General features: G+C 37.8%; 1 protein-coding gene across 2 annotated transcripts in view; it reads right to left on the reverse strand.

The window, feature by feature from the left end:
* Positions 1-8,589, reverse strand: part of Irbp (Inverted repeat-binding protein) — a 56,578-nt gene extending 47,989 nt beyond the window's left edge. Inside the window, exon 1 of one of the 2 annotated variants that reach the window (XM_083142542.1) lies at positions 8,475-8,589. The gene's annotated coding sequence lies outside the window, so the exon portion shown is untranslated. Of the gene's footprint in view, positions 1-8,372; positions 8,392-8,474 lie in introns of those variants that run through there. The other variant, XM_083142543.1, reaches the window with a different exon arrangement.
* Positions 8,590-19,702: the final 11,113 nt, after the last annotated feature.

The following is a 19,702-nucleotide window of genomic DNA, read 5'->3' on the forward strand; positions in this document are numbered from 1 at the left end:
CTTATCATCTGTTTTGTTTCTAGTAAGACATACATGAGCGAAAAATCAGACCCCATTTTATCTTGACTCTCATGAGGGTGTAGTTGTTCTCATTCCTGCAGATGATGAAGTGTCTTTTAAGGAATTGGAAACAGGGCCCTATCAAGGTTTGTGGAGGGCCCCTGGGCAAAATGTTTTGTGGGGCCCCCATTTTTTTTATTTTTCTTACTAGGAGCTTTATTGGCTCAATATGTTACCACCCATTTTCAGCAGTTCAAATGGTAGACCTGATTTTAGGATCAGTAGTCATTCACAATCGAACATATCGCAGATAGGTTTGCAGGGAGAATAGCACAGTAGCCTAAAATGAAGTTATAGGACGAAAATTGTAGTGCTATAGCAGCAGTAAATTTCTGCGTCTAAACATCCACAGTATATTATGAAGAGTGAACACCGTAACTACAATATGTAGTAAATACTAAGGGGGTTGAGACTGTAACAGAGAACTGAGCAGTAGATTATACTTACATACATAATTTATTATAAATGATATTATTTACAATTAATAGTAAATATGTCACTACATATGTACGGTCCATCTACTGGACAATTACCGACAGGTTCATTGTGGAAATTGTAGTAACTACACTTTCTTCAAGAAAATTCCCAAAAGCTTAACACTTATAGTAGACACACTTTTCTTGCCTTTTTCACCGAAAATTCATCTACTATATCATCGAAGTCCAATTCACAAAGAAGTTCATGTTCAAATGCTTAATAAACAAAGATTGGATAAGCGATCCTGTCCCATGGAAGCACGAAGCCTGTTTTTTACTAATTTCATTTTTGAGAAAGATCTTTCTCCATTGCAGTTTGTTACCATTAAGACCAAATACATTCTAAAGAGAATTTCGACATTGGGAAATGTACTGCAGAATGGGTCCATACATAGACAGTTCCATTGGGATGTCTTCCTGATGTTTGACATTGCTACTGCTTAGAACTCACAGTTCCAATATGATGTTATTAACGAAAGAAAGTTATGTACTTCGTAGGATTATTTATTATCTTAATCGTATCTGAGAATTGATTGTTTGAATAAGTGTGCCTTATTTCCACACCACGGCCAAATCTATCCATACTATAAAGTATACTGAGCTTCAGATATCTACAAACAGATCGACTGTGAGCTGTGCTACAATTGGATCCAGAAGAGTGTAGACATACGACAATATTGAAGTTTTTATTTTTTATTTTTAAAATATATGTAATTTTTCACAAGCATAGCCAGCTGCTTAAAAGATTTTTTTCGTGGAGGCCCTTCACAGCTTCCTTTTGGTGGGGCCCTGGGGCAATTGTGTGGCACATTCTGATCTCAGATCACATCACATCAAGACATTTTTCTGTGAAGTTGTGATGGAGAATTGAGCTTCTTTTTTGTTTCTTAAGTTAAGGATGTTTGTTATGTTTGATGCTGTTAACATGTGTTAGCCTTATGTGCATGCACACAATGGCATTGTATGAAAAAGTGAATGAAAGTACTCTGGGATATCAGCACCCATTCTACTGCATATAGCCTACTTTCTCCTGCATATGTATTTTCCTGCTTCTGCACTTGCTTAATGTTTCAATCTCATTTTGATTTTCTGTGTGAAAAATTACTTATGGGAGCAGATTAGGTGGGTCGGATTTGGTGCTCACAAGACATTACAATGGAGCATCTAAACGTTCACATAGTTCACATTCTGAATAGGTTAGGATTTGTCTCCCTAAGCCTTTCCAATTTTCCTATTTCTGGACATACTTTCTATTGCAAATATCTACACAACATTGCAAAATTTGGAAACACTTTCGAATAGCGGAAACGGATTTTGACTTAATTGAAGATGACGGGAGTGTTCCCCGATTTGTTTGAAATTTTGTATACTTTCTACATGAGGCCTCCTGAACACGAATCTGACATTACAATTTCCCGGTCAAGTCTGTAACTTGAAAATTTCACGTAAGGTTAGGTTAGGTTAGGCAAACATACTTCAAATAACACTAAGCTTACACTTTTATAGTACTTCCACGAGTACTTATCAATGCGTGAACTGTATTTGCACAAACTAAGAACATGTCCTCGGAAACACATGTAATCACCTTCTTTCAGTAGAACACCATACTCCATTAGTTTCTTTATCAGCTGAGGTCCATTTTCCTCCACACTCCAGCAATGCAGTTGCACAACATTTACAATCTTCACACTCTGCTGTCCCGCCATTCGCAACCGGTCCTTCCTCTTCAAGTGACAAACACACTGTGTGGCAACACTGTAGACAGCGCAACTCAGTGGCTACATTCCACAAAACATGGCTTCCTCACTTCTTTCCGGAGAAATACCACCATTATGAAAAGCAATATATTACACCTCACACACGTAATAGCCAAATTTCAAACAGTGACCGGGACATCAGAACCTCTGATACTTCATCCGGAAAACTTAGTCGGTTAGTACATTCTCTAGTAAATAAATCAGAGAACACCCCCGTCACCTTCAATTGCTCCCGGAATTCTTACTTTTTACATAAGAAAGTACTTACGCAAATCATTTTCTTTAGCGTTGTTGAAGTTCGGGAATGTAGTTTTGATCCATTTTTAATGCAAAATCATGTGTTTATCTGCGAAAATATCTCTCCGACACGTTACTGCTGTTGCCGCCATTTGATTTCTGTACATGAGCACAATGTCCCGTGTGTTAAATGACGTAACCCCCAGTAAGTGTTTCAAACCTTGTTGTGTTTTCACTATAACATGACGTGTCGAGTAATTTTTAATTTCTTAAAATTTTTTGGAACGAGTTTACAATACCGGACCACTCTCCAATTTCTATGAAATTTCGCTTACTCACTAATTGTGAACTCCTAATCACGAATCGGCATGTAATAATTGACGGTCAAGTATGGAAATCAAGAAAAAAATGAAATAAACTATGTTTTCTTAACGTAACTTAACCCTACCATAAGCAGCGGCGTATACTCTGGGTCACCTAGGTAATCGGAGATGACCCGGTTATAATTTTTTAAAAAGTTATTTTTTATTTCTTCGCAATATTCTTCCGAACCAATCTTTGATTCACATATTTCTTTGCTTCCAGCGCGCGAATGTTTTCAACCGTTTGCCGCGGAATGTCCGTGAGGCTTTTTCTCCAGCTGGTGGAATCTGGTGACGTCAGGGTGAGATTCCACCGGCTCCCTTTAAAACCCTTGACGGGAGGGGAAGGAAACACTGCTTCTCAGGCGCGGTTATTCCGTGGCAAGGGTAAGCTCCTTCTGGAAAGAGTCCATCGGTCGCACTCTCCACCCCAGAGCCTTTGCCGTTCCCTTGGCTGGCACCCTCTTCTGCCATTCTTCCCCGATGGCCTTTGTATCGTAGGAGCTGTGTTGTTTACGACAGGGAAATTTATCAGGAAACAGGTTTCTGGGTTCACAAATTACGTACTGAAAAGGAAAGAAGAGAAAATACATCTGAAAATGCGCGAGAAACAGAGAAATCTGAACAACATTTGCGAACCAATTCTATGAAAATTCTCATTTTACGTTTGCTTCTGTCTTCCTGATCTCTGCTATTTCAATAGATATTGTCAAAGGAAAAAAAAAACTATTACACCGACCTCCGTTGCGGAGTGTTAGCACAGCTCCCTTCGACGCCAGATCTTCAGGGTTCGAATACCGGTCTAGGCATGGGTGTTCTTTGTAAATGTCCCTTCATCAATGTCATATCATCACTCGTAGAGATTAGCCGAAAGTGACAGAAAAGCGACGTCAAATAACAATTTAATCAATCGATTAATGAAGTAATTAAACTATTTATATGCTTACTTTTTTCATTTTTGTATTTTAAAATGCGTGATTACTTTCTTTGTAGCCTTCAAAACCAGTGAGAGTACTTCTTTCACAGAAATGAATAATTTTTAAAAGGGAAAGCTAAAAAAAAAAAAAAAGTAAAGTGTTCCCCTGTGCTTAGCACCACGCCATGGAGGCGTATAGGGGGTGTAGGGGTAACGCCCCACACTTTCTTGATCCGGTCATGAGTGGGGGTGATGTGATCAGCATCACGCCCCTGACCACCTTTACCCCCCAGGGTTTCCCCCAGGTACCCATGTTATTCGACGCTGGGTGGCTATCAGAAATAAATTATATATATACGTACACATATATTAGGTAATTTAAGTTGCTTTTCCCCCCTCTTTAGATTAACAATGATCATAATGATAAAAGATGTTTGAATGTAAAATATATAAACAAAAAACGCAATGATTCCAACTTATAGAACCTCGCGCATCGCAGGAAATATAAAGCTGGGAAAGGGAATTTTTCAACATCCATAGGGAATTTAATTCTGTGTCAAGCAGGAAGGAACCACAATAGAAGATTGGGGCAGGGAATTGAATGCGTGTTGTAGCGATTCGAGAATTTAATATTTGTTTAGCTGTTAGTGGTTTAGTATTTGTGCTAGTGCTGTGTTCACTGAAGTTAAAGGCAATGAATGGATATAATACAATATTTGCGTGCGAAAATGTTTGGAACGGGATCTTTTCCGGAGAAATTTCAAATAGTTAATGTAGGTAGGTCAGTAGCATCTCTTGTACCATAGATCTTGAACTTAAACTTCCTTGTATAAAAACAAAAATCGGGAATGCACAAGTGACTGGGTACTGGGGTAACTTGAATTTTACACTTCAATTAATATTGAGGGTTTTTATTTCACTACCGCATTCCTTTCATATTCTTTGTTACAGGTTTTTTCTTATAGATTTATTATATTCTCTTGTTTTATCATTTGAAATTCTAAACGTAGATTAACTGCAAGTGCAATCACAACAATTATTCGACAGTGGTCACAACAATAAGGTAAAATTTTTCACATATATATTCATAAATCCTGTATGGATGTTGAGGTAAATTTGCAGGGAGACTTCAGGAGTGGGTGGATGAATCAAGTGTCGGAGATTACCCACTAGTTAAAACCAGCATACGCCACTGACCATAAGAACAATAGCTCCCCAGAAGACGCCATTTCCCCAACATGAAGAAATCAACAGGCAAGACAAGGTATAGTTCTCTTAGCTAAAATATTAATTTTTCTTTGTATTTATGCTAATGGAACCTAACCTAAGAGGCCTAACATAACCTCGTAGGCATTCCTCGTCTGACGTCAGCAAGATTGTTGTGCGTAAAGGAAGACCATTAACGAATTGCGAAAGAAAGGTGGTTCCGAAAAGGGTACTATTATAGTATAAGGGAAACACCTATAAATCATATATTTCACACTTTTTTACATTGCTAACGTACTATTTTGGAATGCGGAACATTTCCTAAGGTGAAATAATGTATTTCTAACTAAGATAATGTCTATTTCTTACATTTACGAGCACTTACTATTACTTGTTATTTCGATTCTGTAACACATTATGGCGGGCGATAGCGTACTGGTTCAGGGCACGTTGTGCGAGTGTTTTGTCGATTTATGCAGTGTTGCAACCTCGTTCACTGGAAAATACCTACTTTCGTGCCCAGATTTGAAATTATGCTAATACGTCGCAAACCATTGTTAGCCCCAAAAACAATTCACGTTAGCCCCAAAAACCATTTTCCGTAAGGTTAGGTTAGGCAAGCATAGTTAAAAAAAATTTTTAAAAAAAATACTCGACACGTCATGTTCTAGTAAAAACACGGCGAGGCTGAAACACTGACTATGGGGTTGCGTCGGTAACACTTTACCATACCGGAGATGGATTTCTTCAAATTTACAGGAGAAAGTACTTACGCAAATCATTTTCTGTAGCGTTGTTGATGTTCGGGAATGTAGTTTTGATCCATTTTAATGCGAATGCATGTGGTTTTCTACGAAAATCTATTTCCGACGTGCTATTGCTGCTGCCGCCATTTGCTTTCTGCACGAGAGCACAATACGCTCTCGTATTGTCCGTATATGTTAAATTGAACGAAAGGAGTGCTAATGGAACCTAACCTAACAGGCCTAACCTAACCTAGTAGGCATACCTCGTCCCCGTGATGGTTCGTGGGGCTATCGTGAATTTTTTGGGCTAACTTCAATGGTTTTTGGGGCTACCCGTGGATGGTTTGTGGGAAATAAGGAACAACAGTAAGTACTCGTTAATGTAAGAAATAGACATTATTTTCGTTAGAAAATCATTATTTCACCTAAAGAAATGTTCCGGATACTTGTTTACTATCCTTCGGACACATTTATTTATTTTTACAGAAGAAACTAATTACCGTAATAAGTTCCTGTAGCATTGTCGAACATCGGGAAGGTGTTTTGTGTGATGTGGGAATGTTTCATAGCTGAAATTCCTGTTGTTTGTTGAAAATTAATTCTCCGACGGACCACGAACCATTGGCACCCCACGAACCATTGGCGCGTGGTTAGGTTAGTTCGTCTCAGGCAAACGAAAAGGCCTATCAGAAAGACGTACTGGTAATGTGAAAAAATGCAATTAATTTCATAAAAACAACGTTGATACACCTTAAGGAATGTTCCGTGAAGCAGATACGTAAGTACGAATGTCAAAAATTGATGAAACGAAACAATTTGAGGTGTCCGAAGGATAGTAAATTGGTAACAGTAGTATAAGCCGGAGACGGATTTCTTAAAATTTAGAGGAGAAAAGACGAGAAAGTACTTACGGAATTGCGTTCTTGGGGACTTTCTGAAGCTGGGGAAATTGTTTTTTAGAATCGTGCAACGTACTTTGCCTGTAAATAAGGTATTTTTCGTCAATCATGCATCTCCGTTGTACGATAGCTCGTGCCGCCATTACCGTCGACTACGTGAATCAAATGTTCCGTGCGTTCGGTTATGTAACCCCCTCACAGTGTAGCAACCACGCGGAAGTTTGACAAGATGACGTGTGAGCGGGAATACGTGTCATATATCGTTGGAAAGCTTATTTTATAAGGAATTCAACAACGTAAATCCCAAAGCGAGGAAAAATTTCCTGAAGGAGTAAATCGAGAAAAACCGATGTTGTCCGGATATGCGCAATTGAACGTACTGAGGAATTTTTTAGATGATGAAGCACATACTTAGGGGTGAAATGAGTGCTAATGGAACCTAACCTAACAGGCCTAACCTAACCTCGTAGGCATACCTCGACCCCGTGAACGGATAGTGGGGCTATCGTGAACAGAAAATGTAAAAAGAAGGTACTTACCCGAAGAGATGCCGGGTGCCGCACCACGATCGCGCACCGCGAACGTAAAGAAGCAATCAGCATGCAGATAAGGACGTAAAGTAGAGTCTAGCCTCAATTTTCGCTTAAAAACCTTTTGTGAATAGTTTGTGCGGCATTTATCCCCAGCTTGAAAAATCTTCCGCTATGCATATGAGGTAAGTAGCAATGATTTTTATTTGAAAACAAACGAGTTTAATGTGTCGGCATGAGTTTACAATACCGGACCACTCTCCAATTTCTATAAAATTTCGCCTACTTACTAATTTCGGTGTCCTGATGACTTATCTGTAGTTCATATTTGGCGGTCACTTGTTACAATTGTACATTTATGTGTACAACTTGTAAAATAACCTTGCGATTTACCACGGTGATTGTCCATACACAGCAATTCGGAACCATCTTTCTTTCGCAATTAATTAGCTAATGGTCTTCCTTTACGCACAACAATCTTGTTGACGACAGACGAGGAATGCCTACGAGGTTAGGTTAGGCCTGTTAGGTTAGGTTCCATTAGCATAAATACAAAGAAAAATTAATATTTTAGCTAAGAGAACTATACCTTATCTTGCCTGTTGATTTCTTCATGTTGGGAAAATGGCGTCTTCCGTGGAGCTATTGTTCTTATGGTAGGGTTACGTTACGTTAAGAAAACATAGTTTATTTAATTTTTTTCTCGATTTCCATACTTGACCGCCAATTATTACATGCAGATTCGTGATTAGGAGTTCACAATTAGTGAGTAGGCGAAATTTCATAGAAATTGGAGAGTGGTCCGGTATTGTAAACTCGTTCCAATGTGTCTCCGGCTTATACTACTGGTACCCACCGGAATTAGTAAATAGGCGAAATTTTATAGAAATTGGAGTGTGGTCCAGAATTGTAAACTCATGCCAACAATTTTTTTAACTATGCTTGCCTAACCTAACCTTACGGGAAATGGTTTGCGAGGTATTAGCATAATTTCCATTTACCACGGAGCTTCAAAAAGAAAAATTAAAAATGTTGCTAAGAGAGTATAACTTTTCAGACATTCCCTAAAATATTACAAGTTTAAATCAAATTTGTGGATAGTATGATAAACAATGACTATGCTTTGCTTCATCAACTATGTGACCATAACATATTTTACACAAAAAAGGAATTATCCACTTACCCAGAAAGTTGAAAACCAACTATCCTTTTTCGTAAAATACAAGAGAGAAGTAATTAGAAAGTAACAACACTATGATTTACTTATGTATATACAGAACATTACCTTTGTAAATGCTGCAACCTTACAATTTCGATGCAGATTTGAAGTCTTAAGCAACAGAAATTTACTATACAGGATGGTTTATCTGAAATTCGTGTTCTGTTCTGTTCCAGTAGCAACGGTTATGGCTGCCGACACCCATCTGGAACTCAATTCACATTCTACGCTGTTCAAGGTTATAGATTACAAATGGACAGAAATACATCAATTGGCCTGCATAGCTTACTCATATATTTTACTCTCTGAATGATAGATTTTTAAAACCCTTAAAGCTTACATGATTGCATTCAATAGGTTTTCCTTAGCGTTCTTACCGGTTCTTACAAAGTAGTATATTGTGACAGTTGCATCGGAAGGCGGGGCTTGAGTTGCATATGTGTGTATCTAACCAAACATGTCTCGACAAGTTCTATCTTTTCTTTGGTCTTGTTGTTTGTCCGTTACCGGAGAACATGGCACTATCCAACGAGATGCAAGAAACTCCCTCCTTCATGATATGAGGGGCAGCAATCACTACCGATATGAGGAGCCGAGATATTCGTCAGAAAAAATTAAAATCATGTTGTAGTGGAGAGAGATGAATGATAGATTGATTTGGTTTACTTTACTTCCCATTTCTGCTTCTGCCACTTTTGGCTTATCGCAAAATTGGTGATGTGATGAAAATGATGAAGCGACACTCAGTGGCACAAGCACAGGGTCGGCAGTATCCCTCCAACCTTGGACAGAAGTGTGTTCTAGGGGAGGCAAACACTGAAGTAAAATAACAACAAAGCTAGCAGAATCTAACAGTAACAAGACAAAGGGATACTCAAGATCAGTGGCGTCTCCTGACCCTGAACTTAAGGCGTTGGCAAAGAAGGAATGTTAACCCCTCCCCTTCTCATTTCTGTGAACCAATATTACAAATTTTCCCCGTACCTTTTTGGTGGAAATTTATAAATATTTAGAAAAACATTAAATTACATAAATTATTTTAAATGAAGTAAATACTTCATTTAAAGTATTAATATATTTGAAGGGTAAGGAGAAAATTAATATGTTCAATACTTCGCCATACAATTAATTTTTAAAGCACGCGTTTGCAACCAGAGGGGTTGGTGGAACTCCTACCTATCACCCATAAAAACACCGTGGACATAAGAATGACCCGTCCATTGAAAAATCGCTAAAATGCACATTCCCGGTTTTTCCTCTTACCCTTCATTTATTCTTCCAAAAAGTAAAATTTGAAAAATCAACTGCTCATTACTTAGTTACTTGAATTCCAGTCTATTCTTCTTTCTTCAGAGAGAAATGCGCTGATCACCGCCTCTTTAAATTTGGATTTATCCCCTTCTCGCAGCTTAGAAAGTAATTCCTTCTCGATTGAGATAAGACTTAAATTCGTCATCCGGTTCTGAGTTTGAGTAGATCGGCAGAATGTGTGGATCCTCTTCAGTGACGAGAACGATCTCTCGACAGATGACATCGTGGAAGGAATTGTTGCGATCAACACTGCTAATTTATATATTTCCGTAAACCCACCCACTAGATTCGTGATAATTTACAATCTCAATTGGTGTTTTCTCTGATCTTTCAGTGGAAGCATACCAAACATAAAGTTCATTCTTCTGCAGTTTGGTTAAATTAAACACACTGCCATAAATTTCCTACAATTTATGTACGAGATGGTGAGGAAAGTTTTCTCTTTTATTCAAGTTTTATTCAAGTTTTGTGGGATTTAGTAAATCAAAATATTGCAATTTTTCAATTGATGCGAATCTAATTGTTATCTGGTTGCTGATATTATCAATGATTTCAAAGTAAAGCCTCCGGCAGTGGTCTTCCTGTGGTTCGTTGTTCAGTCGCCTCCATTTCATTTCAACAATCTCTTCCTCTTCTACTGCACCAGTTATAGAATTCCATAGTGTTTCGAAATTCTCACTTTCCTTTTTCAGCTTTTGTTGAAATTCAGTTATTTTATTACTGCAATACAAAATACCAACATTTTTAGACTGCAATATACTGAATATTACGTCTGAAAAGGCAAGCAAGTTGGATAAAGCCTTTTTTTAAAATATATTTTCGAAGTCCTTCAAGAAGCTAGAAAATCCTCTGGAGTCATTGCAGTCAAATGATCGAAGTCTCCACTTTCACTAACATGTTCAAAAAACATAAGCAGTGCTTCTCTGTTGTCATTGACTGTCCACACTAGCCTAGAGGTAAAATTTCATCTGGTAGGAGCTAATGACGGGAGATTTCTGGACATGAAAGCAGAAAGTTCGTGTAACCTCTTTGGAGAATGAGATTTAAGTGATTTAAGACCACAAAAGAACACCTTAAGCTCTTTGTTACATTCTAACGATTGTTGCAGCACCAAGTTCATTACATGAACATAACAATGCGTATAAAAAGCTTTCGGATAATTTTCCAAAACTTTACTTTAAAGGCCATTCAAATGACCACTCATTAAAGAATACCTATCGTATGTCTGGGCAATTAATTTATCCCCACACTTATATTTATCCATTATTTCAGTCACGTGACTAAAAAGAGCTCCTGCAGTTTTATCGGCGCTCATGTCATGAAATCCAATAAATATTTCAATGACTTTTTTTCTGTGAGGCCGAGAAAAAACGTAACACTGTTGACACCTGAGATTTTTTTCTAATGTCTGATATTTCATCGACCATGATAGCTACAAAGTCTGTGTTTTGAATTTCATTGTAGATTTCATCTCTCAGAACATCCGAAACTGAATTTATTAAATCATTTTTATTTCCTGCTGAAGTACCGCGAAAAACTATAGAATTTAATAAATGTTATTTTAATGAGGGATCGAACTCGGCACTTGCAATGAGGAATTCCATGTAATTGCCCTTATTTAGAGATGCTGCATTTTCATCATGGCCTCGGAATGGCAGTTCTTGCTTTGCTAAATAGTAGACGGCGTTAATCAACCTCTTTAATATTTCCCTGTTCTTTTTTACTTTTTCATTGTGTAGCTCTATTTCAGCTTTTCGTTGAGTATCCAAAATAACGTCAATTCTAGTAGGGGTGTCAACAAAACTACTAAATTTAAAGAAACTTTATTATAAAGATGCAATTCAGACTCGCTGTGTTTTCTCACTGTATTGAGATGATTCAAATCCGCAATCAATCGTGAGATTCGAACATGGTCGCCTATTGTCAATCACTTGTTTCTTCTCTGAATACGAAAGCGAAGAAAATGAATTATTTAAATACTTTTGCACAACACATTCACTATTCTCCATCTTAAAATAATCACATCACTTCACACCACACGTTTAAAAAATAATGCACAACAATCACGAGCAAAACAACGCGGAACGCGGGGCGAATGAAAGCCAAAGCGTTGGGACCAAATACAACGCCTTGAGAAGGTAACCATGCTGGTGGGTGGCAGGGTGCGCATGCGCGGTCATCCTATGTTTTGGCAGTGGTAAGACGTTGGATTTCCTCGCAACGCCCTGCCCGTCACGGACCGATCTGCCTGCCTGACAACCACTGCGCGCTGCTCCGCGTTCGAAAACTACCGGGCGCTCGTGACTGACAATTAAAGAAAAACGCTCAAAATCGTAATTTATAAAAGTAAAGATACTTTCTTCTTTATTTCATTTTCCTTTGGCCGTTGACACACGACTTACACACCCAGAGAAATCGCCACTGCTCAAGATGGAATTAGTTTTCATGTATTCTTGAATTCTTTTCCCAGACGGCCATGGGTACCTGCAGGGTATGGGGGGACACAGAGGAGCAATTGCACCCTCGCTTTCAATTTTTTTGTAAATATAGATACATTTCGTTAAATTTTCTTGATCGCTTCGCTCGCAATACCTGCTTCTCTTACGCTCACGTCGAGTTCAGAGCCGTAGGTGGGGGTCAGCCTTGGGAACCGAACGATATAAATGAAAAAGTTGTAAAAGAGAGAAAGTCATGGCGATCCGTGAAGTTATCTGCGCCCTATCCGATATCGTTCTTATTATTATTTATTTTTTTGCAAAAATTTGTATCTAAAATTTATTTTGCTCGTTACGCTCGCAATATTATTCTCTTCTCAGGCACGTATCTAGAAATATGTTTTGGGGGGAGGGTTCCGAACCAAGTGTCTCAGGAATAATAATAATAGTATTAGCTAATAATGTTTAAATCAAAATAATTATTTTAAATCAAATTAATACTAATTTGAATATATAAATTTATATTATAAAAGACTGTATAAGAATAGAGATTTAACAGCGCATATTCATTACTTGGCTTACCTGTAGTTAAGATGGGAATAATTTACATAAAAACAAGTGCCCTGGCAATGAAATTCATGTTAAATAGATGAATAATTGAATATTTATCGAATAACAAAAATGATGTTACATGTAGTTGGAGAAAAGCAAGTTTTCTTATTTTGAGTAGTAGTGTACATAAATCTTCTTTGTAATGTCATCCAAAGCCGTATGATTCCAATATTGGTTTGATTTGAGTTGGTGTTTTAAGTCCACTTTATGCACAGTAAGGCTAATCGGGACTGGACCTATGGTTTTAAGTGGGATCCGAACCACTGCCATGTGCCTCCACCAGGTATCGAACCCGGGACCGCTTGATTACAGGGCGACGACGCTACCACTGCGCCATCGGGGTCTCGTTCCCACCCCACTGTTCGCACAAATTGCAACCACTAGATAGGTCAGTGTTTGGACCTCTCAAGAAATTCATCAACTCTGCATGCGAAAATTGCTTGAAAACTAACCCTGGAAAAACGATCACAATCCACAACGTTGCAGACATTGTTGCCACAGCTTTTCCAATGGCTGCCACTTTCCGAAATATTACGACTGGTTTTCGTGTTACCGGCATATTTCCATTAAATTCGGAAATATTCACTGAAGAAGATTTCATGCCAGGTTATGTTACTGACCGATGATGCACGTGTTCACAGTCGCAAGAGCAGGAAGGAAGTACATCAAATTTTAGTTTAGGCACATCACAAGCGGATGCTGAAACGGGGAGATCACCACCGCCTGAAGTAACAGCATCAACAGGAAGAACATCGGCCCCACCTGTAGCATCAACGTCGTCTGAAGCAGCGACCGAACTCACTCCCCAGCATATCAGACCATTCCCGAAGGCAGGGCCAAGGAAAAGCAACAACAGCAGAAGAAATTGCAAGTCATGCATTCTCACTGATATTCCAGAGAGAAACCGAATTGCGAATTCCAGAAGAAACGAGGCCAAAGGCAAAACTTTTGCAAAGAAAAGACTGAATCTTGAACAAAAAAACAACTCCATCTAAAAAACAATGTCGACGAAGGTCCAAAGATGATTACGATTCTTCCTCAGATGACGACGACACGCTGTGTTTAGTGTGTGGGGATCCATACAGGACAAGTACAGGCAGTGAGCAGTGGATTCAGTGCATTCGATGTAAGGGATGTGCCCACGAAAAGTGCGGGACGAAGAACTTGTTTTACGTGTGTTTTAACTGTGATTCTGACGATGACGTCTAGGTCTAATAACTTAATAGAAGCAAAAGGATAAACATTTTGAAAACAATCTGATGTGCCAACTGATAAGACTAAACTTAACTTTGTAATAATATTTGTAGCTATACATAGGTCTATAATAGAAATTCTATTGCAATTTATTAACTCTAAAAAATCACAAGAAAGTTGAATGCCATTGGCAAATTTCGTGTGTTGGAAGTGTACGCCCTATCTTTTGCAAATTTTCTTACTGAAATAGTTTTCTGTAACCTTTAAGTTTGTAGTTTTGATTCATTAGCTACTCTTTAAGTTAGTGTTGTTTTCATGAAAATTCTGGTTTACCCATAAAGATTGATGTAACAATATATGTATCTTTTGGGATGAAGAAAATATACAGGTTGACACGCACCTTCTGCCTTTAGGGCTTTATGTTAGTCTGGTTACAACCCTTTTATCGGACTTCTCAAAGGCTTCTAAGGGTTAGTAGGACCAAGCCCTTGCGAGGTCTGTGGTGTAGGATTTATTTTTAACTATCGTGTCATTCTAAAGAATGAGGGGATCTGAACCAGTTGTTTATGCAATTAATTGCTGGGGTGATGTAAACTACTCATCATTCATCCTCTTGATGAGACCACTCGTCATTGGCATGACTAGTTAACGCTTGGCAATGCGAAAGGTACAAAATCACACTAAGGAACTAGACTACAGAAAAGACAATGGTCACTCGTTGGGTTTTATGAACCGTTGAACCTGAATCATGGCTGGGTGTAGGATAATTACCTGTCTATCTGAAGTCTTTAGCTGAATCAAATAAGCGAAGTCCTCTGTAAGCTTCTCCAATTCGTCGACCAGAGCGTCGTTCTACTCCTGACCTACTGCCTTGCTGACCACCTCTACTCTCTCCACTCAATCCCAAAAGTCAGTCCCCTCTCAGCTTGTCTCACCTCTATATTACTAGGCCATCGAGCTCTTCCTCTATGCCGAATCGTGTTATTTAATTGCTACCATGCAAACCGCTGACTCTATAACCAGAAGTATTACCTGTTTCCTGAATGCTCAGGAGGTTTGCATGGCACAACACAATGCATTGTAAACATGCCTCAGAGGTTGAGACAACTGAGAAAAACAAGTGAATGCCCTGGTCAACGTGAAGCGTTCAGAGAGACTTTAATAAAAATAAATATACAATCTTAGGGATGGATACGCTATCACCTATGTAGGTTTGAAATTAAAGATCATTAAGACCTTTTACTCGAAGATTTATTTAAACTTCCGATGTTATACAAACACTTTTTCAAACAGACAATTCACCCGGTATAACTTGTAGGCCTAAACCTATTAGTTATACCGAAGTTTATAACCCTGGTCTTTTGATGATGCAGGAGAACGCCTTATTCAGAGTTGGGTTTGTAGAATATCTGCCAAATGGAGTACAAGTACACCAGCCAATCCGAAGATTGAAGCAAGATATTCCCCAACGTCCCCTGAACCATCAACCTTTCGGCAACCAGGAGAATGTCCCGCAGACTCACAAAAGTCTAGCTCTTTTATATCATATTGTTGTTTACAATTTACCATGGTTATTACATAGTTGTTTAATATTTCTATAGTTTCAACATTTTTTCCTGATTTAAGTTAAACAATTCATTACCTATTGTAACATTAACAATAACACATTCTTAAAGAAAAGATTCCAACATAGATTAATATAATACAGATTGAATAGTCTTTTGCTTGAAAAAGCATGTGTTGACAGGGGTGACAGATAGCGTTCCCCCAGAAGAAAATAAAATTAAATATAAGTGAACGTTATTTAATTTTGTTTTATAACTTTTTGTCCTTTTTTGTATATTTTCATTTTTCTTTCACTTCTTCTTCTTCATGATGTGAGGCGATGCTTCATTTGGGATCGTCTTCTTGGACTTCATTCTTCATCTGCACTTAGCTTCTGGAGAAAACAGGAAATGGTTTTACATCTTGTTTAACACACTCCTTCGTAAAACTTCTAGACGTCCATTAGCCAGGTCTTCCATCCATTTAGGTCTTCTTCTAGATTCTCCTCTTTTGGAATGGGAGATGGATTTTGTAAAGGAAATACAGGTTGTTCTGCAATTATCTTGCTGATTGAAGTATTTACAAGTCTCTGTTTGTCAGAAAATAATGGGCAGTGTAGTTCCTCCTCATCTTCTTGATTCGGCAACCCTGGAGCGAAAGCCTTCTTTCTTATATCTTCCTCGGCAGCGGACCTATTGTCTGAATGCGATTCCCTTTCACCCATCGATAGTTTAACACACGAAGTCTTACCATCCTTGTCTTCCAATAAGTTCAGAGGAAATTATACAACAAAGGCTAAACGAATATACTTTTCATTATTTAATTTTAGTACTTGATAAGTCTTTGCGCGGGGTCCGGACCCCCTTAAATACGTCTTTGTCTCTTCTGCAATGCATTGTAAATTACCAGAGACAGAAGTGAGACCAAATATGTACTTCAGGCTCTTGCTGCTAAATAGTTTTGTTTTAAATGCACGAACAATTGTTTTGAGGAATAGGAGCGGGAACATGTGAGATATAATTTATATCATTTTTGCTCTTGGTTTGTTAAGAGTTCGAGTACGCCTGGGTTCAGTCTCTGTGGGTTCTCGGCCTGTGGCAACCCACCATCGTGAGGTAATTGGGGAGCTACGAGTGAGTAGCGTAACCCGGTCATAAATATTCTCTTATAACGTCTGAGGGTTCGATGTGCTGACCACGTCGCCCAATTACCGGTTGAAGAACTCCACACCTCTATGTAGGATTGTGGGAGGGAGACTGGTAGTCGGGAGATAGGCCAAGGCACTTACGGGCTGTAGAGCCGCGGGTTATTATTATTATTATTATTATTATTATTATTATTATATATACAAGGGTAAATCAAAAGTAAAGGTAATTTTCACATAACATCTTTATTTCCACACAAGAAGAAGAACTGCACATATCGCTTTACCACATATGATGGTTGCGCCTCCTTCAAAGAGCCGAAAATGTTGTAATCCGATGGCGCCAGATCAGGGCTGTACGGAGGATGGGGAAGCAACTCAAAGCCATCTTCGGCCCTTTGAAGGAGGCGCTGCGAGATCGTCGGTTCAAGTCAGATGACGAGGTCCAGCATGCGGTGCAGACGTGGCTTCGCGAGCAACCGAAAACCTTTTTCGCGGACGGGATACAGAAGCTGATTGCACGATGCCAAAAGTGCATAGCCGTGCAGGGGGCATATGTGGAAAAGTGATATGTGTAAAGTTCAAATCACCAACCCTGAGACCTTCTGTAAACAAAAGCACGTGCATGCAGAAACCATTGCAAACTCATAGAAGTAAAATAATCCACACGAAAATCCAGCGTTGTTACAGGATTCATTACGTAAGGTAAAACAACGGCCAATTTGTAGTATGGGATACGCTGCTGCAAATGACGTCTCACTATAAACCCAATGCTCTTTCTTTTGTACTTATTGCTTCACCTTTATGGTTAATTCTTTGCAGCAGTAATCATTTCCCATAAATTTGGCTTCTTTCTTGCATGCGAATTGAATATATTTTACTTGCATTTTTTTAGACAAAATGATATAACATGGTAATATACCGGGTGTCCGAGAAGTCTTTGTATGAAATCAAAAATTATCTGTATCCGCTATATGCAACATAGACATGAAAAAATTGTACCAAAATGTTCGGAAACTATTCAAGTTTTATTGGCAATAGATTTGATGTTTTGCAGGATTTAAATGATGATGAAAATATAAATGAAACAGACGTAAATAAGAATTGGGAGCACATACGTAATGCAATAGAATCAGCAGCTAAAGAAAGTATAGGATACCATAAACCGAGAAAAAGTAAGCCATGGTTTGATAATGAATGTCATAATCTAATAGAAATAAGAAATCAGGCTAGACTTAGGTGGTTAAATAACTCTGATGATATAAATCTAAACAATTATAATAGAATAAAGCGAGAAGTTAACCGCACGTTTAGAAGTAAAAAAAGAGACTACTTGAAAAGCAAAATTAACGAAATTGAAACAAACAGCAAAAATAAAAATATCAGAGATTTATATAAAGGTGTAAATGAGTTTAGAAAGGGGTGGCAACCTAAAGTAAACTTGATAAAAGATAAAGACGGTGAATTTCTAGCTGACCCAAGCGATATTCTAAATAGATGGAAGAACTACTTTAATGACCTTTTAAATGTCCATGTAGGAGATAAATCAGAAGTGAATGAAGTACACACAGCAGAACCTTTAGTTCCAGAACCTAACTTGACTGAAGTTAAAGATGCTATTAAAAGGCTAAAGAATAACAAAGCACCTGGCATTGATTTAATACCAGCTGAGTTAATTAAATATGGTGGAAATTCATTAATATGTCAAATTCATAAATTAATTTGTTTAATATGGAATAAAGAAGAAATCCCTCAACAGTGGAAAGAATCCATAATTGTTCCTGTGTTTAAAAAAGGTGATAAAATGAACTGCAATAATTACCGTGGAATTTCTCTACTCTCAACAACATATAAAATATTATCTAACATTCTTTTAACAAGACTAACCCCATATGCTAATGAAATTATAGGTGATTATCAATGTGGATTTAAACGTAACAGATCAACTACAGATCAAATTTTTCACATCAGACAGACACTTGAAAAAAAATGGGAATATAATCAAAATGTCCATCAGCTATTCATTGATTTCAAAAAAGCATATGATTCGGTCAAAAGAGATAAATTATATAATATATTAATAGAGTTTGGAATACCTAAGAAGCTTGTTAGTATGATAAAAATATGCACCAGTGAAACAGAAAGTAAAATTCGTGTGGGTAGTAATATGTCTGACAAATTTACAATTCATGATGGGTTAAAACAAGGAGATGCATTATCTCCATTGCTCTTTAATTTTGCCTTAGAATATGCTGTTAGGAAGGTAAAATAAACTAAAGAAGGACTAAAATTAAATGGTGTGATCCAGTTGTTAGCATATGCAGATGATGTAGACTTACTGGGGGATGATATGAATACAATTAAAAATAATGCTAAAATATTTTTCAAAACTGCTAAAGAGATAGGTTTGGAAGTTAACAAAGAGAAAACTAAATATATGCTTACAGGCCGAAACCAAGTGTTAGGTAATAATCAAAATCTAATTATTGATAACAACTCGTTTGAACCAATTTCCAAATTCAAATACTTAGGAGTAATATTAACAAATGAAAATTATATTAAAGAGGAAATAAAAAGTAGACTTCATTCAGGAAATGCATGTTACTTCTCTCTTCATAAACTTTTGTCTTCTCGTTTAATATCTAAGAAACTAAAAGTTAAAATATACAAAACAGTAATTTTGCCTGTAGTATTATATGGATGTGAAACTTGGTCCCTTACATTGAAAGAGGAACATAAATTGAGAGTATTTGAAAATAAGATCCTTCGGAAAATCTTTGGACCTAAAAGGGATGAGGAGACAGGTGAGTGGAGAAGGTTACATAATTTAGAACTACATAATTTGTATTCATGTCCAGATATTATTAGAATAATTAAATCAAGAAGACTTAGGTGGGCAGGCCATGTGGCACGAATGGGAGAGGAAAGAGGAGTTTACAGGATTCTTGTTGGGAAACCTGATGGTAAGAGACCTGTAGGAAGGCCAAGACGAAGATGGAGGGACAACGTTGAGATGGACCTAAGGGAAATCGGTAGGGATGGAAAGGAGTATA

The sequence above is a fragment of the Lepisma saccharinum genome, chromosome 21, assembly GCF_977018435.1.
Source record: "Lepisma saccharinum chromosome 21, izLepSacc3.1, whole genome shotgun sequence".
Classification (NCBI taxonomy): domain Eukaryota; kingdom Metazoa; phylum Arthropoda; class Insecta; order Zygentoma; family Lepismatidae; genus Lepisma; species Lepisma saccharinum.